At 37.1% G+C, this 25,770-nt stretch overlaps 1 pseudogene; it reads right to left on the bottom strand.

Moving 5' to 3' along the window:
* Positions 1–15,871: 15,871 nt before the first annotated feature.
* Positions 15,872–24,310, bottom strand: LOC114825170 (wall-associated receptor kinase 3-like; annotated as a pseudogene).
* Positions 24,311–25,770: the final 1,460 nt, after the last annotated feature.

The following is a 25,770-nucleotide window of genomic DNA, read 5'->3' as shown; positions in this document are numbered from 1 at the left end:
AAGGCAATTTTAAGATTTTCTATTTTGAAATGTTTGCAACGAATTTCTGTGCTCATGTATAGACTAGTTAGCCCGTTATTGTAATAGACAAGTTCTGATGGTAGCTATGTTAGCGTATATTTGTAGCTTTCACATATCTACCAGTTACAAAAGATCAATCCGTCCCTAGAATTTTTGGAACCAGTATGTGTTCCTGATCATTTTTTTTACGAATAAGAGTGATGTGTTTACCGAATTTGTTTACAAATCGCTAACCGCTTGGTCAACAAAGAATTAGTTTTCAAAGAACTATCGTCATTTGACGAATGAAGCAAAAAGATTGTGCGTTATAATCACATTACATTTACAAAATAGTTAGATGAAGAACTATATAGTAAGTATGTACATAATGGTAAAGTCTTGAAGATCATTATCTCTTGTGTTTCGGAAGATTTATTCTAATTTTGGACAAGGTACGCGCCTGTTCTCCCCCTCACAGACATTGTATATGAGTTCGATGATGAAGCATGCATCATCACTCCATGCAACGATGCCTGGTCGAGCTTCATGGGCATATATCATTAGTTGGTTACCAACAATAACCTAGTTCTTGTCTAGAGTTATATCTCTTCTGGCGACCTAGTTACCTGAATACGAGATCGAGTTGACATATAAACTTGGTTAATAAGAATCAACTAGTTCTTAGTCTAGAGTCATTGCTCTTCCAAATATATCGCCGGTTCGGAAACAACAAAACTCAATAGCTTTTCGCTACACGTGTTGTATTGAATTCAATACTTGCCAGATTTGTGTAACAGTCATTGATGCGGATAATTAAAAAAGAAAGTTGAACTTGATTGTATTTAGAAACAATTATCAATTAATTAGTTATGAATAAGGGGATTTTCACGGTTACATCATACTAATCTCACAATAAGTTTAGATAAAGAACAATATATATATATATATATATAGTATATATATAAAAGAATACGCACCATCTTCAGCTGAAAAGGGTAGACTTTTGGTAATGGCTTGAAATTTCATCAATCTATTGTGGTTGTGAAGATTTATTTTAATTTACGACCACCTCGGCACCTTTCCTTAAGCTCACAACCTCTGCGATAACGAAGAGATGGCGGCGGCAGGCAACGTGAGTCCCTACAATGAATGGGCTAGTCGTGCCTCATGACTGGATAACCAATGGATTTTGCACTCGCAATTTCGATGCAAACTGAGCTCACCAAGACAGCAAGAATGCAAAGTGTAAACGTCTTGGACATGGCCATTTCTTCAAAACAAATTTTAAATGGTTCAACTTGGTCTCTATAGAGACTAGTCAAATAATGAGGATTGTGGGAGATCGGATGGGATTTAGAAGAGGTGATGATGTCATGGATTTGGGAAATTCCCTATTTATTGTGATGGCAATTGGCAATTTTAGGCAATATTTGTTGCAATTTTGTTTATTCATTGTCGGTATAATGTCATTGTGACATCTTGTTTTATAATTCAAAATTTCTATATATGGTTTTCAACAACACGATAGCTCTGGATTGAAGGGTGAAGCTAGAAATTTGTTTGGACTTTGAACCGAGGTCTTGGTTTTGTAAAAAATATACAGTTGTCGAAATGCTTTCTTTTTTTATTTTTTTTAAAGAAATTTAAAACAAAAATGAACAAACGGGCAACCAAAGTGAAATTAAGGGATAGTAAGAAGATATTAAAGAAACAACGTTCCCATGTCACCACATTAATTTCCAACTGTCCATATCTTTGCAGGTGCAAACTTAAGGTCATAGTACACCAGAACATATCTTTTGATGTTTATCTTCTACCACAGAATTTCATTACTTCGTAGCTTGATCATACAAAATATTTAAGGTATTATTAGTGAAGCATAATTAAGGGTTAGGAAAATCCACTGTGTTCAATGCTTCCTTCGTCGCCACAGTCCTTCCATTTCTGAAAAGAGATATACACACATCATCAGGTGGATGAAACAAGGAACACGAAAATTGGTAACATGTTTTAGAAATGCCATGGATCCTCATTAAGACAATGTGGTATGTATGGGTAAATTTGTTGCACTGTTTAGAAGTAGTGAGCTCAATCAACAGTTACCTGTAAAATTTGAAAATCTCAAGCGCGGGAACGAGTTAGATTTTGACCTTCAGCTTAGAAGTGTAATTGTTCTAAGACAAGAACATTGAACTAAACCTTACAAGTTTGTGTGTTTTTTTTCCTTAAAGTTCTACTAGTGTCATAAAGTTGTTTGGATAAGCCGCTAAATTGGTTAAGCTTAAGTTTCCTGTAGTAGATATATTGTTGGCCGATATCCAGTTGATCATTTCAACACTGTTAAAACCTTAAATGGGGACAAACTAACGAGGACACTGATTTGCGTGTTTTCCAAGATCATAGCAGATGACCACATATTTACATTCTGATAGTTTCAGATAGAGAGGTTTGTCTCCACTGATGTAGCAAGGTTTCATGTTAAAAAGGCAATGTTAAGATTTTCTATTTTGAAATGTTTGCAACTAATTTCTGTGCTCATGTATAGACTAGTTAGCCCGTTATTGTAATAGACAAGTTCTAATGGTAGCTATGTTAGCGTATATTTGTAGGTTTCACATAACTGTTACAAAAGATCAATCTGTCCCTTGAATTTTTTATACTAGTATGTGTTCATGATCATTTTTTTTACGAATAAGAGTGATGTGTTTACCGAATTTGTTTACAAAATTGCTAACCGTGTGGTCAACAGAGAATTAGTTTCATCAATCTCTTGTGGTTATGAAGATTTATTTTAATTTACGACCACCTCGGCACCTCTCATCCGGCTCACAACCTTGGGATAACGACGAGATGGCGGCGGCAGGCAACGTGAGTCCCAACAATGAATAGGCTGGCCGTGCCTCATGACTGGATAACCAATGGATTTTGCACTCGCTGTTTCGATGCAAACCGAGCACACCTTGACAGCAACGATGCAAAGTGTAAACGTCTTGGACATGGCCATTTCTTCAGAACAAATTTTAAATTGTTCAACTTGGTCTCTATAGAGACTAGTCAAATAATGAGGATTGTGGGAGATCGGATGGGATTTAGAAGAGGTGATGATGTCATGGATTTGAGAAATTCCCTATTTATTGTGATGGCATTTGGCAATTTTAGGCAATATTTGTTGCAATTTTGTTTATTCATTGTTGGTATAATGTCATTGTGACATCTTGTTTTATAACTCAAAATTTCTATATATGGTTTTCAACAGCACAATAGCTCTGGATTGAAGGGTGAAGCTAGAAATTTGTTTAGACTTTGAACCGAGGTCTTGGTTTTGTAAAAAATATACAGTTGTCGAAATGCTTTCTTTTTTTATTTTTTTTAAAGAAATTTAAAACAAAAATGAACAAATGGGCAACCAAAGTGAAATTAAGGGATAGTAAGAACATATTAAAGAAACAACGTTTCCATGTCACTCCATTAATTACCAACGGTCCATATCTTTGCAGCTGCAAACTTAAGGTCATAGTACACCAGAACATATCTTATGATGTTTATCTTCTACCACAGAATTTCATTACTTCGTAGCTTGATCATACAAAATATTTAAGGTAGTATTAGTGAAGCATAATTAAGGATTAGGAAAATCCACTGTGTTCAATGTTTCCTCCGTCGCCGCAGTCCTTCCATTTCTGAAAAGAGATATATGCACATCATCAGGTGGATGAAACAAGGAACACGAAAATTGGTAACATGTTTTAGAAATGCCATGGATCCTCGTTAAGACAATGTGGTATGTATGGGTATATTTGTTGCACTGTTTAGAAGTAGTGAGCTCAATCAATAGTTATCTGTAAAATTTGAAAATCTCAAGCACGGGAACGGGTTAAATTTTGACCTTCAGCTTAGAAGTGTAATTGTTCTAAAACAAGAACATTGAACTAAATCTTACAAGTTTGTGCGTTTTTTTTTCCTTAAAGTTCTACTAGTGTCATAAAGTTGTTTGGATAAGCAGCTAAACTGGTTAATCTTAAGTTGCATGTAGCAGATATATTGTTGGCCGATATCCAGTTGATCATTTCAGCACTGTTAAAACCTTAAATGGCGACAAACTAACGAGGACACTGGTTTGCGTGTTTTCCAAGATCGTAGCAGATGACCACATATTTACAATCTGATAGTTTCATATAGAGAGGTTTGTCTCCACTGATGTAGCAAAGTTACATGTTAAAAAGGCAATGTTAAGATTTTCTATTTTGAAATGTTTGCAACCAATTTATGTGCTCATGTATAGACTAGTTAGCCCATTATTGTAATAGACAAGTTCTGATGGTAGCTATGTTAGCGTATATTTCTAGGTTTCACAAACCTGTTACAAAAGATCAATCCGTCCCTTTAATTTTTTATATGAGAATGTGTCCATGATCATTTTTTTTACGAATAAGAGTGATGTGTTTACCGAATTTGTTTACAAAATTGCTATCGCTTGGTCAACAAAGAATTAGTTTTCAAAGAATTATCGTCATTTGATGAATGAAGAAAAAAGATTGTGCATTATAATCAAATCACATTTACAAAATAAGTTAGATGAAGAACTATATAGTAAATATGTACATAATGGTAAAGTCTTGAAGATCATTATCTCTTGTGTTTCGGAAGACTTATTCTAATTTAAGACAAGGTACATGCCTGTTTTCCCCCTCATAGTCATTGTATATGAGTTCGATGATGAAGCATGCATCGTCACCCCATGCAACAATACGCCTGGTCGAGATTCATGGGCAGATATCATTACTTGGTTACCAACAACAACCTAGTTCTTCTGTAGAGTTATATCTCTTCTGGCGACCTAGTTACTTGAATACGAGATCGAGTTGACATATAAACTTGGTTAATAACAATCAACTAGTTCTTAGTCTAGAGTCATTGCTCTTCCAAATATATCGCAAGTTCGGAAAGAACGAAACTCAATAGCTTTTCACTACACGTATTGTATTGAATTCAATACTTGGCAGATTCGTGTAACAGTCATTGATGCGGATAATTAAAAAAGAAAGTTGAACTTGATTGTATTTAGAAACAATTATCAATTAATTAGTTATGAATAAGGGGATTTTTACGGTTACATCATACTAATCTCACAATGAGTTTAGATAAAAAAAAAATGTGTATATATATATATATATATAGAATATATATAAAAGAATGGGCACCATCTTCATCTGAAAAGGGTGGACTTTTGGTAATGGCTTGAAGTTTCATTAATCTCTTGTGGTTGTGAAGATTTATTTTAATTTACGACCACCTCGGCACCTCTCCTCCGGCTCACAACCTCTGCGATAACGACGAGATGGCGGCGGCAGGCAACGTGAGTCCCTACAATGAATGGGTTGGTCGTGCCTTGTGACTGGATAACCAATGGATTTTGCACTCGCTGTTTCGATGCAAACCGAGCACACCAAGATAGCAACGATGCAAAGTGTAAACGTCTTGTACATGGCCATTTCTTCCGAACAAATTTTAAATGGTTCAACTTGGTCTCTATAGAGACTAGTCAAATAATGAGGATTGTGGGAGATCAAATGGGATTTAGAGGAGGTGATGATGTCATGGATTTGAGAAATTCCCTATTTAATGTGATGACATTTGGCAATCTTAGGCAATATTTGTTGAAATTTTGTTTATTATTTGTTGGTATAATGTCTTTGTGACATCTTGTTTTATAACTCAAAATTTCTATATATGGTTTACAACAACACGACAACTTTGGATTGAAGGGTGAAGCAAGAAATTTGTTTGGACTTTGAACCGAGGTCTTGGTTTTGTAAAAAATATACAGTTGTCGAAATGCTTTCTTTTTTAATTTTTTTTAAAGAAATTTAAAACAAAAATGAACAAACGAGCAACCAAAGTGAAATTAAGGGATAGTAAGAAGATATTAAAGAAACAACATTTCCATATCACTACATTAATTACCAACTGTCCATATCTTTGCAGCTGCAAACTTAAGGTCATAGTACACCAGAACATATCTTATGATGTTTATCTTCTACCACAGAATTTCATTACTTCGTAGCTTGATCATACAAAATATTTAAGGTAGTATTAGTGAAGCATAATTAAGGGTTAGGAAAATCCACTGTGTTCAATGCTTCCTCCGTCGCCACAGTCCTTCCATTTTTGAAAAGAGATATACACACGTCATCAGGTGGTTGAAACAAGAAACACGCAAATTGGTAACATGTTTTAAGAAATGTCATGGATCCTCATTAAGACAATGTGGTATGTATGCGTATATTTGTTGCACTATTTAGAAGTTGTGAGCTCAATCAACAGTTACCCGTAAAATTTGAAAATCTCAAGCACGGGAACCAGTTAAATTTTGACCTTCAGCTTAGAAGTATAATTGTTCTAAAACAAGAACATTGAACCTTACAAGTTTATGTGTTTTTTTTCCTTAAAGTTCTACTAGTGTCATAAAGTTGTTTGGATAAGTAGCTAAACTGGTTAAGCTTAAGCTGCCTGTAGCAAATATATTGTTAGCCGATATTTAGTTGATCATTTCAGCACTGTTAAAACCTTAAATGGCGACAAACTAACGAGGATACTGATTTGTGGGTTTTCCAAGATCGTAGCAGAAGACCACATATTTACATTCTGATAGTTTCAGATGGAAAGGTTTGTCTCAACTGATGTAGCAAAGTTACATGTTAAAAAGGCAATGCTAAGATTTTCTATTTTGAAATGTTTGCAACGAATTTCTGTGCTCATGTATAGACTAGTTAGCCCGTTATTGTAATAGACAAGTTTTGATGGTAGCTATGTTAGCGTATATTTGTAGCTTTCACATATCTACCTGTTACCAAAAATCAATCCGTCCCTTGAATTTCTGGTACGAGTATATGAGTTCGATGATGAAGATCATTATCTCTTGTGTTTCGGAAGAATTATTCTAATTTAAGACAAGCTACGCGCCTGTTCTCCCTCTCACAATCATTGTATATGAGTTCGATGATGAAGCATGCATCATCACCCCATGGAACGAAACGCTTGGTCGAGATGCATGGGCAGATATCATTACTTGGTTACCAACAATAACCTAGTTCTTGTCTAGAGTTATATTTCTTCTAGCAACCTAGTTACCTGAATACGAGATCGAGTTGACATATAAACTTGGTTAATAAGAATCAACTAGTTCTTAGTCTAGAGTCATTGCTCTTCCAAATATATCGCCGGTTCAGAAACAACAAAACTCAATAGCTTTTCGCTACACGTGTTGTATTGAATTCAATACTTGCCAGATTCGTGTAACAGTCATTGATGCGGATAATTAAAAAAGAAAGTTGAACTTGATTGTACTTAGAAACAATTATCAATTAATTAGTTATGAATAATGGGAATTTCGCGGTTACATCATACTAATCTCACAATGAGTTTAGATAAAGAACAATATATATATATATATATATATATATATCTTGATTGTACTTAGAAACAATTATCAATTAATTAGTTATGAATAAGGGGATTTTCGAGGTTACATCATACTAATCTCACAATGAGTTTAGATAAAGAACAATATATATATATATAAGAATGGTTCAGCTGAAAAGGGTGGACTTTTGTTAATGGCTTGAAGTTTCATCAATCTCTTGTGGTTGTGAAGATTTATTTTAATTTACGACCACCTCGGCACCTCTCCTCCGGCTCACAACGTCTGCGATAACGACGAGATGGCGGCGGCAGGCAACGTGAGTCCCTACAATGAATGGGCTGGTCGTGCCTCATGATTGGATATCCAATGGGTTTTGCACTCGTTGTTTCGATGCAAACCGAGCACACCAAGACAGCAACGATGCAAAGTGTAAACGTCTTTGACATGGCCATTTCTTCCGAACAAATTTTAAATGGTTCAACTTGTTCTCTATAGAGACTAGTCAGATAATGAGGATTGTGGGAGATCGGATGGGATTTAGATGAGGTGATGATGTCATGGATTTGAGAAATTCCCTATTTCTTGTGATGGCATTTGGCAATTTTAGGCAATATTTGTTGCAATTTTGTTTATTCATTGTGACATCTTGTTTTATAACTCAAAATTTCTATATATGGTTTTCAACAACATGATAGCTCTGGATTGAGGGATGAATCTAGAAATTTGTTTGGACTTTTAACCAGGTTCTTGGTTTTGTAAAAAATATACAGTTGTCGAAATGCTTTCTTTTTTTTTAATTTTTTTTTAAGAAATTTAAAACAAAAATGAACAAACGGGCAACCAAAGTGAAATTAAGGGATAGTAAGAAGATATTAAAGAAACAACTTTCCATGTCACTACATTAATTACCAACTGTCCATATCTTTGCAGTTGCAAACTTAAGGTCATAGTACACCAGAACATATCTTATGATGTTTATCTTCCTCCACAGAATTTCATTACTTCGTAGCTTGATCATACAAAATATTTAAGGTAGTATTAGTGAAGCATAATTAAGGGTTAGTAAAATCCATTGTGTTCAATGCTTCGTCCGTCACCACAATCCTTCCATTTCTGAAAAGAGATATACTGACATCATCAGGTGGATGAAACAAGAAACATGCAAATTGGTAACATGTTTTAAGAAATGTCATGGATCCTCTTTCAGACAATGTGGTATGTATGGGTATATTTGTTGCACTATTTAGAAGTAATGAGCTCAATCAACAATTACCTGTAAAATTTGAAAATCTCAAGCGTGGGAACCAGTTAAATTTTGACCTTCAACTTAGAAGTGTAATTGTTCTAAAACAAGAACATTGAACTAAACCTTACAAGTTTGTGTATTTTTTTTCCTTAAAGTTCTACTAGTGTCATAAAGTTGTTTGGATAAGCAGCTAAACTTGTTAAGCTTGAGCATCCTGTAGCAGATATATTGTTGGCTGATATCCTGCAGCTAAGAATTTTTGTATTCATCATTTCAATGCAAATAGAACACAACAATGAGCAACGACACAAAGGGTAAATGTGTTGCTCATGGCCATTTGATCTTTGGAACAATTAAGATAACTAGAGGACAATGGGGATTGTCAGACATGATTCGAAGAGATGGAATACATATTATCAGATTAAGAAATGATAAATGAAATGAAAATCTAAAAACCTGATAACTCTTTGGTACACACACCAATCCGAAAAATAATAACATTTGATTTGCAAATTGTTCAAATTGCTCTAAAAGAACAAGATGACCCACTTACTCATATACATGGTCAAATATGGCATTACTTGGTTACCAACAATAACTTAGTTCTTGTCTAGAGTTATATCTCTTCTGGCGACCTAGTTACCTGAATACGAGATCGAGTTGACGATAAACTTGGTTAATAAGAATCAACTAGTTCTTAGTCTAGAGTCTTCCAAATATATCGCCGGTTAGGAAACAAAGAAACTCAACAGCTTTTCGCTACATGTGTTGTATTGAATTCAATATTTTCCAGATTCGTGTAACAATCATTAATGCGGATAATAAAAAACGAAAGCTGAATTTGACTGTATTTAGAAACAATTATGAATTAATTAGTTATCAATATGAGGATTTTCGCTGTTACATCATGTTGTTGAATTGTAATCTTGTCTTGGCCCAAAGATAATGGATCCAGCCCATGCACAAAGAAAGATCCATGCACATGCTAGAGAATTCTTGCAAAGTTCAAGTTGGTGGAAGAGTCTAGAAGAATGGTGAGGATTCCACCAACATACAAGATTAGTGTAGACAATTCTAGCTTAGGAAGGTAGTGGAATTATCTAGATATCTCTAGCATGATGCTTCCATGCTTCTCTAAGGTTTCATCCATGCCTATAAAAGGAGAAGGCATCCACACCATTTGTAACAACCAAGAGAGCAAGTAGTGAGAAGTGAGAGTGCCAAGTGAGAAGTGAGAAGAAGCAACAAAGCTTCTAAGAGTGTTTGAGTGTTTCCTCTTGTACTAAGTTTGTGAGTGAATAAAAATCTTGTGTAATACTTTGACTATTCTTTCTTTCTCTTGCCTATCCATTATGCTGCATTACATTCTTCTTTGTGAGATAAACATCTCTAAAGTAGTGAAGTCTTTTTAAGCCCTAACAAAGTGGTACCAGAGCTATGGCTAGCAACGTTATGGCAGCCTTCCAAGTTCCAGTGCTCGACAACAACAACTTCGATAATTGGAGTATCAAAATGAAGGCCCTTTTGGGAGCACACGATGTATAGGAAGTCGTGGAGAATGGCTACACTGAGCCAAAATATGAAGCTACTTTGTCCCAACCCCAAAATGAGAGTTTGAAAGATTCAAGAAAGAGAGACAAGAAGGCTCTCTACCTCATCTACCAAGCATTAAATGACAATGGCTTTGAGAAGGTCTCGAGTGTAACCTCTGCCAAGCAAGCATTGGAGAAGCTTCATACCTCTTACAAAGGAGCCTAACAAGTGAAAAATGTTCGACTTCAAGTATTAAGAGGTGAGTTTGAATCTCTACAAATGAAAGGGTCTGAATAAATCTCTGATTATTACTCAAGAGTCTTAGCCGTTTCCAATCAATTAAAAAGAAACGGAGAAAAGTTAGAAGATGTTAGAATTATGGAGAAGATACTATGCTCGTTGGACCCCAAGTTCGAGCACATTGTCGTGACGATTAAAGAAACTAAAAAGTTGGAACAAATTAGTATAGAGCAATTAATGGGTTCGCTACAAGCATATGAAAAGAAACATAAGAAAAGGCAAGGGAATGATGAGCAACTCCTCAAGACGCATGTCCAGCCAAAAAAGAAAGAAGAAAGCTTCGACAACGAGAGAAGCCAGTACGGAAGAAGTCGTAGTCGAGGTTGCGGACGTGGACATGGACGTGGACGTGGTTGGAACTTCAACAACCATAGTAACTACGAAAGAGGAGAAAGCTCAACAAAAGGTCATGGAAGAGGACGCTCAAACTTGAGGTATGAAAAATCTCAAGTTCAATGCTACAATTGTCACAAGTTTGGGCATTATGCTTGGGAATGTAGAGCTCCAAGCAACAGGCTTGATGAGAAGGTCAATTATGTGAAAGAAGAGAAAGAAGATAATGACGTTGTGCTACTAGCATGCAAGAACAATGATGGAGACCAAGACTATACATGGTACCTTGACACCGGCGCCAGTAACCACATGTGCGGAAGAAGAAGCATGTTCATAGAGCTCAATGAATCGGTGAGTGGCAACGTTTCTTTTGTAGATGAATCCAAAATACCCGTAAAAGGAAAAGGTAACATCCTAATTCCCCTAAAAATGGCGCTCATCAATTAATTTCAAATGTCTACTATGTGCCCAATATGAAAAGCAACATTTTGAGCTTAGGTCAACTCTTAGAAAAAGGTTATGATATTCACATGAAAAATTATAGCCTTTTTCTTAGAGATGACAAAGGAAGATTAATTGCCAAGGTGAAAATGTCAAAGAATAGGATGTTTCCTATGAATATTCAAAATGATGTTGCAAAGTGCCTCAAAACATGTTACAAAGACACATCCTAGCTTTGGCATCTTCGTTTTGGGCATTTTAATTTTGGGGGACTAGAGTTATTATCAAGAAGGAGATGGTGAAAGGCTTACCGTGCATCAACCACCTTAATCAAGTTTGCGAAGGATGTTTACTTGGGAAACAGTTCAGGAAAAGCTTTCCAAAGAAGTCGACCACAAGAGCCCAGAAGCCACTCGAGCTTATTCACAACGATGTGTGCGGTCTAATAAAACCAAGCTCTTTGGGTAAAAATAATGATTTCCTTCTCTTCATTGATGATTTTTCAAGGAATATATTTCTTGAAGCAGAAATTAGAGGCCTTTGGAGCATTCAAGAAGTTCAAAGTCGCTGTAGAAAAAGAAAGTGGTTGCAAGATCAAAGCCATAAGATTTGATCAAGGAGGAGAATTCACTTCGAAGGAATTTCAAGAATTTTGTGAAGCCAATGGAATTCGTCGACCTTCGACAGTTCCAAGATCCCCTCAACAAAATGGTGTGGCGGAAAGAAAAAATTGAACTATCCTTGACATGGCTCGAAGTATGCTCAAAAGTAAGAGGTTGACTTAGGAGTTGTGGGCAGAAGCGGTAGCATATGCTGTCTACCTATCAAATCGGTCTCCAACAAGAAGTGTGTGGGAAAGACTCCATAAGAAGCATGGAGTGGAAGAAAGCCGGGTATCTCCCATCTAAGAGTTTTTGGAAGCATAGCCCATGTACATGTACCAGACGAAAGGAGAACCAAACTCGACGACAAAAGTGAGAAGTTCATCTTCATCGGCTATGACTTAATTTCAAAAGGCTATAAGTTGTATAATCCAAACAATGGGAAAACGGTGATTAGTCGAGACGTGACGTTTGATGAAGAAAAAGAATGGGATTTTGGCTCTCATGCAGGTGATCTTCACTTCTTTCCTCAGTTTGAAGAAGAGAATGAACAAGGGATGATGAAGCAAACAAGAGAGGTTCAACAAGAATCCACTACTCCACTTGCTTCACCAATATCAACCAATCATGGTAATTCACCAACATCAGCATCATTAAGTGGGAGTCTAAATGAAAGAGAAGTACCACGCACAAGAAGTTTATGAGATCTCTATGAGGTAGCTGAAAGACTCGATAATCATACACTTTTCTATCTCTTTGCTAATTGTGAACCAGTCGACTTTGAAAAAGCAGTGCAAGATACTAAGTGGAGGATAGCAATGGATGAAGAAATCGAATCAATCCAGAAAAATGGGAACTCGCTATTCTTCCGAAAGAACACAAAGCCATCGGAGTCAAATGGGTGTACAAGACAAAGAAAAATGCCAACGAAGATGTCGAAAGATACAAGGAGAGACTAGTGGCGAAAGGCTATAGTCAAAGAGCTGGAATCGACTACGATGAGGTATTTGCACCCATTGCTCTGTTGGAAACTATACGATTACTAATTTCTTTGGCAGCTCAAAATAAATGAAGATTCAACAAATGGGTGTGAAGTCCACTTTCCTAAATGGAGTCCTTGAAGAAGAAGTCTACATTCAGCAACCGCCAAGCTATGAAATCAAAGGGCATGAAGACAAAGTTCTGAAGCTGAAGAAAGCCCTCTATAGGTTAAAACAAGTGCCACGAGCATGGAATAGTCTCATTAACAAGTACTTCCAAGAAAACAACTTCACCAAGTGCCCTTATGAACATGCTCTCTACGTCAAAGTCAAAGATGGAGATATTCTAATTGTGTGCTTATATGTGGATGATCTAATCTTCACCGGAAGTAATCCAAGCATGTATGAAGAGTTCACGAAAGTGATGACCAAAGAATTCGAGATGACCAACATCGGGCTGATGGCATACTACCTAGGCATTGAAGTCAAGCAAAACGAAGAAGGAATTTTCATCTCCCAAGAAAGCTACACAAATGAGGTACTAAAAAAGTTCAAAATGGACGACTGTAAGCCCATAAGCACACCAGTGGAGTGCGAAGTCAAACTAACCAAGCATGACAAAGGAGAAAGCGTAGATCCAACATTTTTCAAAAGTCTAGTTGGAAGCTTGCACTACTTGACTTGCACAAGACCAGATATTCTTTATGCCGTCGAATTAGTCAGTTGCTACATGGAGAATCCCACAACTACACATTTGAAGACCGCAAAAAAAATTCTTCGATATCTTTACCGTACTGTTAACTTTAGCTTGTTCTATTCAAGTTCTGATAACTACAAACTTGCTGAATATAGCGACAGTGATTGGGCAGGAGATTCAGATGATAGAAAAAGCACTACTGGATTTGTGTTCTTCATGGGAAACATTGCATTCACATGGATGTCAAAGAAACAACTGATTATCACTCTCTCTACCTGCGAAGCTGAATACGTAGTTGCTACCTTATGTGTCTATCACGCAATCTGGCTGAAAAACTTGCTGAAAGAATTAAGCATGCCACAAGAAGAGCCAATAGAGATCTATGTCGACAACAAGTCTGCAATAGCTCTAGCAAATAATCTAGTATTTCATGACAGGAGCAAACACATGGATACTCGCTATCATTACATAAGAGAATGTATTACAAGAAAGGATGTGCAAGTGGAATAGGTGAAGTCACAAGACCAAGTCGCCGACATATTCACCAAACCACTCAGGCAAGAAGACTTTGTTAGATTGAGGAACACAATCGGTGTCACAAGACAAGATTAAGGGGGGATATTGAATTGTAATCTTGTCTTGACCCAAAGATAATGAATCCAGCCCATGCACAAACAAAGATCCATGCACATGCTAGAGAATTCTAGCAAAGTTCAAGTTGGTGGAAGAGTCTAGAAGAATGGTGAGGATTCCACCAACATACAAGATTAGTGTAGACAATTCTAGCTTAGGAAGGTAGTGGAATTATCTAGATATCTCTAGCATGATGCTTCCATGCTTCTCCAAGGTTCCATCCATGCCTATAAAAGGAGAAGGCATCCACACCATTTGTAACAACCAATAGAGCAAGTAGTGAGAAGTGAAAGTGCCAAGTGAGAAGTGAGAAGAAGCAATAAAACTTCTAAGAGTGTTTGAGTGTTTCCTCTTATACTAAGTTTGTGAGTGAATAAAAATCTTGTGTAATACTTTGAGTAATCTTTCTTTCTCTTGCCTATCAATTCCACTGCATTACATTCTTCTTTGTGAGATAAACATCTCCAAAGTAGTGAAGTTTTTTTATGCCCCAACACATACTAATATCACAATGAGATTAGATAAAGAATAATATATATAGTATATATATATAAAAGAATAGGCACCCTCTTCAGCTGAAAATGGACTTTTGGTAATGGCTTGAAGTTTCATCAATCTCTTGTGGTTGTGAAGATTTTAATTTACGTCTTTTCCTTGGTATTCTGCATATTATTCCTCTGATTGTAGTTGATTCAAGGAGAGAGGTTGATGAAGTAAAAGAATTAATAATCATTGTAAAGGAGTATGTTCTGGGTTTGAAGATGGAGATTAAGAGGAGGGAACTTAAAGGCGATCTGGTTCGCCAACAGGAGCTAGCAGCTTACTTCACCCACTGTAACCTTCAGATCCCTCACTTGAGGCTAGCATTACTAAATGCCATGACTATTTGCTATAAGGCTGGTAATCTCAACACGGTAGCTAACTTTGCCAGGCGACTTTTGGAGACCAACCCCAGCATTGAAAACCATGCAAAGACAGCAAGACAAATCCTGCAAGCTGCAGAAAAGAACATGACTGATGCAACCCAGCTAAACTATGACTTCAGAAACCCATTTGTGGTTTGAGGGGGAACATACGTGCCTATTTACCGTGGACAGAAGGATGTGTCATGCCCGTACTGCAGCTCTCGGTTTGTTCCGGACCATGAAGGGAAGATCTGTTCTGTTTGTGATCTTGCAGTGGTTGGATCAGATGCATCTGGTTTGCTCTGCTCTCCTACCCAGATAAGATGATCTCCTGTTTCAACCTTCACATATGACAACGGTTATGTTTAACTCTCTCGTCTCCTTGAGCAAGGTTTATCTTTTAAAGAACGCAATTTGATTAGGTTGTGCTTCTCTTGTATTTCTATTTCAAATTTTATTGCAAGGTTCGTGATCATGATTTTCGCTGTAATGAACAGGTTGAGCATTTTGGTCTCAGTGATTCTTGTGACTTTCGAGAATAAACAAATTAGATTGAGTTGTCCAAATTACTTGCTTTTTCTGAGACTTGTAGCTTTGAAATTCCATATATTGTAGACACCATTTTCGTGTTAGAACTCGTTTGTGAATTCCACCGGAGAAATGTCAATCTGCCGGGGATTTTGAATATGTTGTGCTTGAAATGTATTTCATTTCTTGTGTGCCTGAGTAGCTTTCTGTTAATTATATTCGAAGATGTACACTATTGAGAAACGATGGATTATCGACCATCACCCTGTCGCATTAACATTTCAATTTGCATGCATTCGTACACACTAGTTGCACCAATGGTTATGCTACTACTAGAACAACTATCACCTCTAGCATAAGCCATTGAAGGCGGCTCGAGCAAGTATTCATTATCCTCTGGACTGAAATCAGCAGTTCGTGGATGCTTCGCCGCAGTTTGTATCCCCTCTAGCTCCATTATTACCTTTTTCATGCTAGGCTTTTCCCCCATTTTCACCCTTAAGCATCTACTTGCAAGATTAGCCACTCTTTTCAGTGTCTCAAGATTTCTGTCGGTGACTATGTCGTCATCGAGAATTTGAGTCAAGTGATCCATTTCCACAGAACAAACGAAGAAGTTTGCCAGGTTTCTCTCTTCTTCAGGCCTGGTAAATGATAGTGCCAGTTTTCTTGTTAGTAGCTCCACAAGAACAACTCCGAAACTGTAGACGTCACTCTATTCTGTTAGCTGGTTCGAATGGAAGTATTTAGGGTCCAAGTACCCTAGCATCCCTTGCACTAGAGTTGTGATTTGAGCTTGATCTAGATAAATCAATCACGAAGCTCCGAAGTCCAACATTTTTGCTGTTTAACTTTCGTCTAATAATATATTTATTGTTTTCACATCTCGGTGTATGATTGGCATGGAAGTTGAGGAGTGCAAATACGTTAGTGCTCCGGTAGTTTCAGCTGCGATCTTCAACCGTCAACTCCCACGAAAGTGACGGTTCTTTTCTCTTTACGTTATGAATATGATAATGAAGAGTTCCTCTGGCGATGAACTCGTAAACTAGTAAAGGCACTGGTGTCTCCAAATAGCAACCTAGTGTTGGGGCTTAAAAAGACTTCACTACTTTGGAGATATTTATCTCACAAAGAAGAATGTAACGCAGCGGAATTGATAGGCAAGAGAAATAAAGAACACTCAAAGTTTTTACACAAAATTTTTATTCACTCACAAACTAGTACAAGAGGAAACACTCAAACACTTTTAGAAGCTTTGTTGCTTCTTCTCACTTCTCACTACTTGCTCTCTTGGTTATTTCAAATGGTGTGGATGCCTTCTCCTTTTATAGGTATGGATGGAACCTTGGAGAAGCATGGAAGCATCATGCTAGAGATATCTAGATAATTCCACTACCTTCTGATGCGTAAAATAAGTTAACACACAAAATTAAACCCTCTTTTTATCAAATGTAGTAAAGTATGTAAGTAGGGATCGTTCTAGGCCGGGGATTAGGAGGGATTGCTAAACACTTGAAAACTGACTTAAAAACATAAAAACAAAATTTAAAACACTAAACTAGACTCAAAGAATGCAAAACTATACTTTAAAATACTTAAACAAACATAAAACTCAAAACAGCAACCTAATGACTCAAAACTGCCTAAAAACCACTTTCTGGGCAGTTTTGAGAACCTAACAAGAACTTGGACGAAGTTGGATGAAAACTTGAATCAAAACACTTAGAAACACAAATCAAAACACTTTCTAACTAATCTAAGACTTCAAAATAAAGGGGGATTTGTTTTGGACGAAAATTGAAAACAAAACAGAAACTTTAAAACAAAACAGATTGTAAAACGTTTTTGGATGAAAAGGATGGATAAAAGGCTAGTTAGGAGGTTCTTCTCCACACATGACACACTTGCAAACAAAATGATTTTCAATTGTTCTTTCAATAAATTATGAAACTCAACACCCCAAGTTAATTAGATACGCTTAAATTAACCTTCAAGTTCTCCTTAAGTTAATGGATTGGATGGAAAAGCGCATACAACAATTCAAAGCATTCCTCAAAGGTTCCTTACGTGATGAGCACAATAAAGATACAATCAAGAATCATGAAGCACAATGAGAACTATAAGTGTTGACGAGGCATTCGTTACTATGATGAGCATGAAACTAGTGCCAAGAATTCATTCAACGCGATCGTTTTCAAGCGACCTTCACTACTTGTGATTATAAGATTGTAACTATTAGGTGAAACTCCCTCATAATCTAGCATTATATTCATGCATGAAAACTAAGCGTGCACTCTCAATCAACATACACAAATAAGTTATCAATCAAGTAGATGAACGAATTGAATCCGCAACTTATGAAATAACAACTGAATGTAATCAAATCATATTGCAAGCATGTACATGGTTTCGAATCACCCCCCAACTAAGGGGGTTTAGTTCCTCATTCTTGCAATACAAAGATACATAAAATTAGACATTAAAATCAAAGGAAAGAAAACACCTAAAATGCTCCAACTTGGAAAGCAAGTGCATCAATGGATCTCCCTTCCTCCTTGTTGCGGCATGAAGCTTGTGGACAGATTTTTGGGTGGATTTATGGTGTAGAATGGATGGGGAATGATATGGAGGGGTTTAGGGTGAGTGTGGAAGAGTGTTTGATGGTTGGAAGGTGGTGGAGAACTAGGCAAAGAGGGTGGAAGAAGGTGGAGTGGCTGTTATGTTTTCTAGGCACTAGAATGGTGTTTTTGGGGTGTTTTGCTTCCTAGGGTGTGTATGGACGAATTTCTGTGATAAAATGATGAATATGGGGGATTATCTTTTGCCAAGGGGTGTAAACATGTATTTATAGGCCCCAAAAACCTTAGAAAATCAGGTTAGGTTAAGGATGAAATGCATGGCAATTTGTGTGTGTGGTGTGCAATGGTCCAAGGGTGAAAATGAAGTGATGATGCAAAGTGTGAAGGGTAAAATGGAGTGGTCTTGTAGCTAGGGGGCATGAATGATTGTGTACATTGCATAGAGATGGAAAGGGAGGTGAAAATGTGTCAATAAATGGGTCAAAGGTGCAGCAACATGTGGTACACAAGGCATGGGATTCCAAATGTGAATGATGGAGCATCAATTGGTGCATGTAATGGATGTAAATGTTGTCTAAAATCTAATGAGTGAAGGGAACAAGAGGTATCAAGCAATTGAGTGTAATAATTAAATGAATTGAAGCATGAAATTAGAAATTATGTAGGGGACAAAAGTGATCAAGCATGGCATGGAATCCAAAGGGAATTCTATGTGGTTTGCATGGCAAGGAATGCAAGTTGGGGTGACAGATTTTTGGGCTGTTTTCTTCATCTTTTGGACCATAATTCTTCATATTCTTGGCCTCTTTAGTTCTCAAATTCGTCCATCCACTTGGCCCATGTATTTGCTATCCATTCCAAGCCCGAAACATGCTCCAAAGGCCTCCAAAATGCATCTTCTTGCATACTTTGTACTTAGAGTCTGAAAACACACGAAAATGACTTTAAACATTAAAATAACTAAGGAAACACGACATAAATGCACAAGAACAAGCCAACTAAGTCGCATAAATATGCTCCTATCACCTTCATAAGCTAGAATTATCTACATTAATCTTGTATGTTGGTGGAATCCTCAACATTCTTCTAGACTCTTCCACCAACTTGAACTTTACTAGAATTCTCTAGCATGTGCATGGATCTTCCTTTGTGTATGGGCCGGATCAATTGTCTTGGGCCAAGACAAGATTACATTTCAACATCCCCCCTTAATCTTGTCTTGTGACGCCGATTGATTTCCTCAATCTAACAAAGTCTTCTTGTTTGAGTGGCTTGGTGAATATGTCGGCAACTTGGTCTTGAGACTTCACGTATTCCACTTGCACATCCTTTCTTGCAATACACTCTCTTATGTAATGATAACGGGTATCTATGTGTTTGCTCCTGTCATGGAATACTGGATTCTTTGCTAGAGCTATTGCAGACTAGTTGTCGACATAGATCTTTGTTGGCTCTTCTTGTGGCATGCTTAATTCTTTCAACAAGTTTCTCAGCCAGATTGCATGACAGACACATAAGGTAGTAGCTACGTATTCAGCTTCGCAGGTAAAAAGAGTGACAATCAGTTGCTTCTTCGACATCCATGTGAATGAAGTGTCTTCCATGAAGAACACAAATCCAGTAATGCTTTTTCTATCATTGAAATCTCATGCCCAATCACTATCGCTATACCCAACAAGTTTGTAGTTATCAGAACTTGAATAGAACAAGCCAAAGTTAATAGTACCTTTAAGGTATCGAAGAATTCTTTTGGCTGTCTTCAAATGTGTAGTTGTGGGATTCTCCATGTAGCGACTGATTAATCTGACAGCATAGAGAATATCTGGTCTTGTGCAAGTCAAGTAGCACAAGCTTCCAACTAAACTCTTGAAAAATGTTGGATCTACACTTTCTCCTTCGTCACGCTTGGTTAGTTTAACTCCGCACTCCACTGGTGTGCTTATGGGTTTGCAGTAATCCATTTTGAACTTTTTCAGTATCTCTTTTGTGTAGCTTTCTTGGGAGATGAAAATGCCTTCTTCGTTCTGCTTGACTTCAATGCCTAGGTAGTATGCCATCAGCCCGATGTCGGTCATCTCGAATTCTTTGGTCATCACTCTCTTGAACTCTTCATACATGCTTGGATTACTTCCGGTGAAGATTAGATCATCCACATATGAGCACACAATCAGAATATCTTCATCCTTGACTTTGACGTAGAGAGCATGTTCATGAGGGTACTTGATGAAATTGTTTTCTTGGAAGTACTTGTCGATGCGACTATTCCATGCTCATGGCGCTTGTTTTAACCCATAGAGAGCTTTCTTCAGCTTCAGAACTTTGTCTTCATGCCCTTTGATTTCATAACATGACGGTTGCTGAATGTAGACTTCTTCTTCAAGGACTCCATTTAGGAAAACGGACTTCACATCCATTTGTTGAATCTTCCATTTATTTTAAATTGCCAAAGAAATTAGTAATTGTATAGTTTCCAACCGAGCAACGGGTGCAAATACCTCATCATAGTCGATTCCGACTCTTTGACTATAACCCTTTGCCAATAATCTCGCCTTGTATCTTTCGACCTCTCCGTTGGTATTTTTCTTTGTCTTGTACACCCACTTGACTCCGATAGCTTTGTGTCCTTTCGGAAGAATAACGAGTTCCCATGTATCATTCTTCTGGATTGATTCATTTTCTTCATCCATTGCTTTCCTCCACTTAGTATCTTACACTGCTTCTTGGAAGTCAACTGGTTCACAATTAGCAAAGAGATAGAAAAGTGTAGGATTATCAAGTCTTTTAGCTACCTCATAGAGATCTCGTACACTTCTTGTGCGTGGTACTTCTCTTTCATTTAGACTTCCACTTGATGATGCTGATGTTGGTGAATTACCATGATTGGTTGATGTTGGTGAAGCAGGTGGAGTAGTGGATTCTTGTTGAACCTCTATTGCTTACTCCATCATCCCTTGTTCATTCTCTTCTTCAAACTGAGGAAAGAAGTGAAGATCACCTGCATGAGAGCAAAAATCTCATTCTCCTTCTTCATCGAACGTCACGTCTCGACTGATCACCATCTTCCCATTGTTTGGATTATACAGCTTATAGCCTTTTGAATTTGAGTAATAGCCGATGAAGATGAACTTCTCACTTTTGTCGTCGAATTTGGTTTTCCCCTCGTCTAGTACATGTACATAGGCTATGCTTCCAAAAACTCTTAGATGAGAGATACCTGGTTTTCTTCGACTCTATGCTTCTTGCGGAGTCTTTCCCCACACACTTCTTGTTGGAAACTGATTTGATAGGTAGACAGCACATGCTACAGCTTCTGCCCATAACTCCTTAGGCAATTTCTTGCTTTTGAGCATGCTTCGAGCCATGTCAAGGATGGTTCGATTTTTCTTTCCGCCACACCATTTTGTTGAGGGGATCTTGGAACTGTCAAAGGTTGACGAATTCCATTGGCTTCACAGAATTCTTGAAATTCCTTTGAAGTGAATTCTCCTCCTCGATCAGATCTCATGGCTTTGATCTTGCAACCACTTTCTTTCTCTACAGCAGCTTTGAACTTCTTGAATGCTCCAATACCTCTGATTTCTGCTTTAAGAAATACACCCAGGTTTTCCTTGAAAAATCATCAATGAAGATAAGGAAATCATTATTTTTACCCAAAGAACTTGGTTTTATTAGACCGCACACATCGGTATGAATGAGCTCGAGTGGCTTCTGGGCTCTTGTGGTTGACTCCTTTGGAAAGCTTTTCCTGAATTGTTTCCCAAGTAAACATCCTTCGCAAACTTGATCAGGGCGACTGATGCACGGTAAGCCTCTCACCATCTCCTTTTTGGATAATAACTCTAGTCCCCCAAAGTTAAGATGCCCAAAACGAAGATGCCAAAACCATGATGTGTCTTTGTAACATGTTTTGAGGCACTTTGCAACATTATTTTGAATATTCATAAGAAACATCCTATTCTTTGACATTTTCACCTTGACAATTAATCTTCCTTTGTCATCTATAAGAAAAAGGCTATAATTTTTCATGTGAATATCATAACATTTTTCTAAGAGTTATCCCAAGTTCAAAATGTTGCTTTTCATATTGGGCACGTAGTAGACATTTGAAATTAATTGGTGACCGCCATTTTTCTAGGGAATTAGTATGTTACCTTTTCCTTTGACGGGTATTTTAGATTCATCTCCAAAAGAAACGTTGCCACTCACCAATTCATTAAGCTCTACGAACATGTTTCTTCTTTCGCACATGTGGTTGCTGGCGCCGGTGTCAAGGTACCTTGTATAGTCTTGGTCTCCATCATTGTTCTTGCATGCTAGTAGCACAGCGCCATTATCTTCTTTCTCTTCTTTCACATAATTGACCTTCTCATCAAGCCTGTTGCTTGGAGCTCTAAATTCCCAAGCATAATGCCCAAACTTTTGACAGTTGTAGCATTAAACTTGAGATTTTTCATACCTCAAGTTTGAGTGCCCTCTTCCACGACCTTTTGTTGAGCTTCCTCCTCTTTCGTAGTTGCTATAGTTGTTGAAGTTCCAACCACGTCTGTGTCCTCGACCACGACTTCTTTCGTACTGGCTTCTCTCGTTGTCCAAGCTTTCTTCTTTTTTCTTTGGCTGGACATGCGTCTTGAGAAGCTGTTCATCATTCCCTTGCCTCTTCTTATGGTTCTCTTCATATGCTTCTAGTGAACCCATTAATTGCTCTATACAAATTTTTTCCACGTTTTTAGTTTCTTCAATCGTCACAACAATGTGCTCGAACTTGGGGTCCAACGAACGTAGTATCTTCTCCATAATTCTAACATCTTCTAACTTTTCTCCGTTTCTTTTTAATTGATTGGAAATGGCTAAGACTCTTGAGAAATAATCAGAGATTGATTCAGACCCTTTCATATGTAGAGATTCGAACTCACCTCTTAATACTTGAAGACGAACCTTTTTCACTTATTCAGCTCCTTTGTAAGAGGTTTGAAGCTTCTCCCATGCTTGCTTGGCAGAGGTTGCACTCGAGACCTTCTGAAAGCCATTGTCATCTAATGCTTGGTAGATGAGGTAGAGCCTTCTTGTCTCTTTTTCTTGAGTCTTTCAAACTCACCTTCTGGGGTTGGGACATAGTAGCTTCATCTTCTGGCTCAATGTAGCCTTTCTCCACGACTTCCCATACATCGTGTGCTCCTAAAAGGGCCTTCATTTTGATACTCCAATTATTGAAGTTGTTGTTGTCGAGCACTGGAACTTGGAAGGCTGCCATAGCATTGCTAGCCATAGCTCTGGTACCACTTTGTTGGGGCTTAAAAAGACTTCATTACTTTGGAGATGTTTATCTCACAAAGAAGAATGCAACGCAGAGCAGTTGATAGGCAAGAGAAAGAAAGAACACACAAAGTTTTTACACAAAATTTTTATTCACTCACAAACTAGTACAAGAGGAAACACTCAAACACTCTTAGAAGCTTTGTTGCTTCTTCTCACTCCTCACTACTTGCTCTCTTGGTTATTTCAAATGGTGTGGATGCCTTCTCCTTTTATAGGCATGGATGGAACCTTGGAGAAGTATGGAAGCATCATGCTAGAGATATCTAGATAATTCCACTACCTTCCGAAGCTAGAATTATCTACATTAATCTTGTATGTTGGTGGAATCCTCACCATTCTTCTAGACTCTTCCACCAACTTGAACTTTGCTAAAATTCTCTAACATGTGCATGGATCTTTCTTTGTGTATGGGCCGGATCAATTATCTTGGGCCAAGACAAGATTACATTTCAACACAGTAGCTTCACCACATTTCTGTGGTTGACTTGAGAAAGAACAATAACTTCGTTTATAAACTGCTCACTTTGGATTGAAGCTCCGGTTTTCGACTTTTTTACGGCAACCACTTCACTGTCTGGTAGTATTCCTTTGTAAATTGTACCGTAGCCTCCTGCGCCGAGGACTCTACTCTAGTCTTAGTTGTCTGTGGCCTTCTCAAGTTCTTCTGCTGTAAAGATTTTTGTTGTCTCCATCAATCCTCCTTGGCGACTCGCTAGTCGTCATTGTAACAACATGCCACCATTTTCTTTGAAATACTTTTCTCTGAGTTTGATGTAGTTATTTTTCTTCATTCCCCAGTAAGTCCATAAGCCTCCACCTTGAAGATGTGAATTTATGTGCTTCCACCTTGAAGTGAATTTGTAGTTGAATTTTTTTGAAGTGAATTTGTAGTTGAATTTTTTTTCTTTGGAAATGAGTTGTTGAAAGTCTTTTGTGAGAGCTGCATAGCCTGTTTTTAGAGTAAAAACAAGAAGGAAATGAAGATGGTGGAGAAAGGATTTATGGACGTTTTATTGGTCTCTAGAAAAATGAAATTAGTCAAGTAAAGTTTATTTAAAGGATTCAAGGACAAAGATTTTGAAAAACATTTTTTCACTTTTTAGTATTAAGTCAAGAATTAATGATTGCCGATAGAAACTTAATTAATCAACTTGGGGAACAAATGAAAAGAAAGATGTGAATTTATGTGTTTACACCTTGAAGTGAATTTGTAGTTGAATTTTTTTTCTTTGGAAACGAGTTGTTGAAAGTCTTTTGTGAGGGCTGCATAGCCTATTTTTAGAGTAAAAACAAGAAGGAAATGAAGATGGTGGAGAAAGGATTTATGGACGTTTTATTGGTCTCTAGAAAAATGAAAATGTAGATATTGATTTCTTGTTTCTCTAGAAACCAATAAAAGGTTGATAAGTTCTTTCTTCTACGCTCTAGCTTTTCCCTCTGGATTTTTAATCTTAAAATACAGACTTACACTATTTAAAATAAGTTAACGAAAAACCCATGATTAACATGAGCAATGGGAAAACGTTTTCCTGCACTAAATTAATATTGGGAAATTTACCAAACAATATAAAAATTTGCAAGGAACAGTACAGTCGCATCATCCGAACGTCAGATCTTACCAAATTAGTAAGTAAAGGCATGCTTATCCTTGGTCGTTTCATCTAAATTCGTCTAAATCGGAAATAATTTAACTAGTAAATTGTTTTCGACTTGTCGTGAATATTTTCATTGTGTTTTCAGCAACATTATATCTATCTATTTTTAGATTGTCACAATTAGATATTGAAATGCATTTGGATTTGGACGAAGTTTTTAAAAATGATCTATGAATGAGAATCTAAAAACTAAATGATTGGGGTCGTGGGAAAATATTGTGAAATGAAACCAAGCACATGGTTAGCACCGTAGTAAGTTAATATAGCTGACTGCGATTAGGCGCTCTTTATATATATATATATATATATATATATATATATATATTAGAACTAGAAAATTTGCCCGTGCTTTGCTACGGGTTCTGAAACCATTGTCCATAATAGACATGAACAATTTCCACATAAAGTAACTAAAATGACGGTCGAGTGCCTAAGAACCAACGAAGTGAAACTTTGCTTGCTATATATGGATATGCATGCTATAAGAAAGATTCATTCTTATTGGTAAAAAATCATTTAGTTTGCAAATTTTGTCTCTCTAACATTATCCTTTTTTTTTAATATTTAACTTATAGGGCACAATTAAAAAAAAATTG

Source organism: Malus domestica, chromosome 05 (assembly GCF_042453785.1).
Source record: "Malus domestica chromosome 05, GDT2T_hap1".
Lineage (NCBI taxonomy): Eukaryota > Viridiplantae > Streptophyta > Magnoliopsida > Rosales > Rosaceae > Malus > Malus domestica.
The sequence above is the reverse complement of the archived record's forward strand: the minus strand, read 5'-3'. Positions and strand labels throughout refer to the sequence as shown.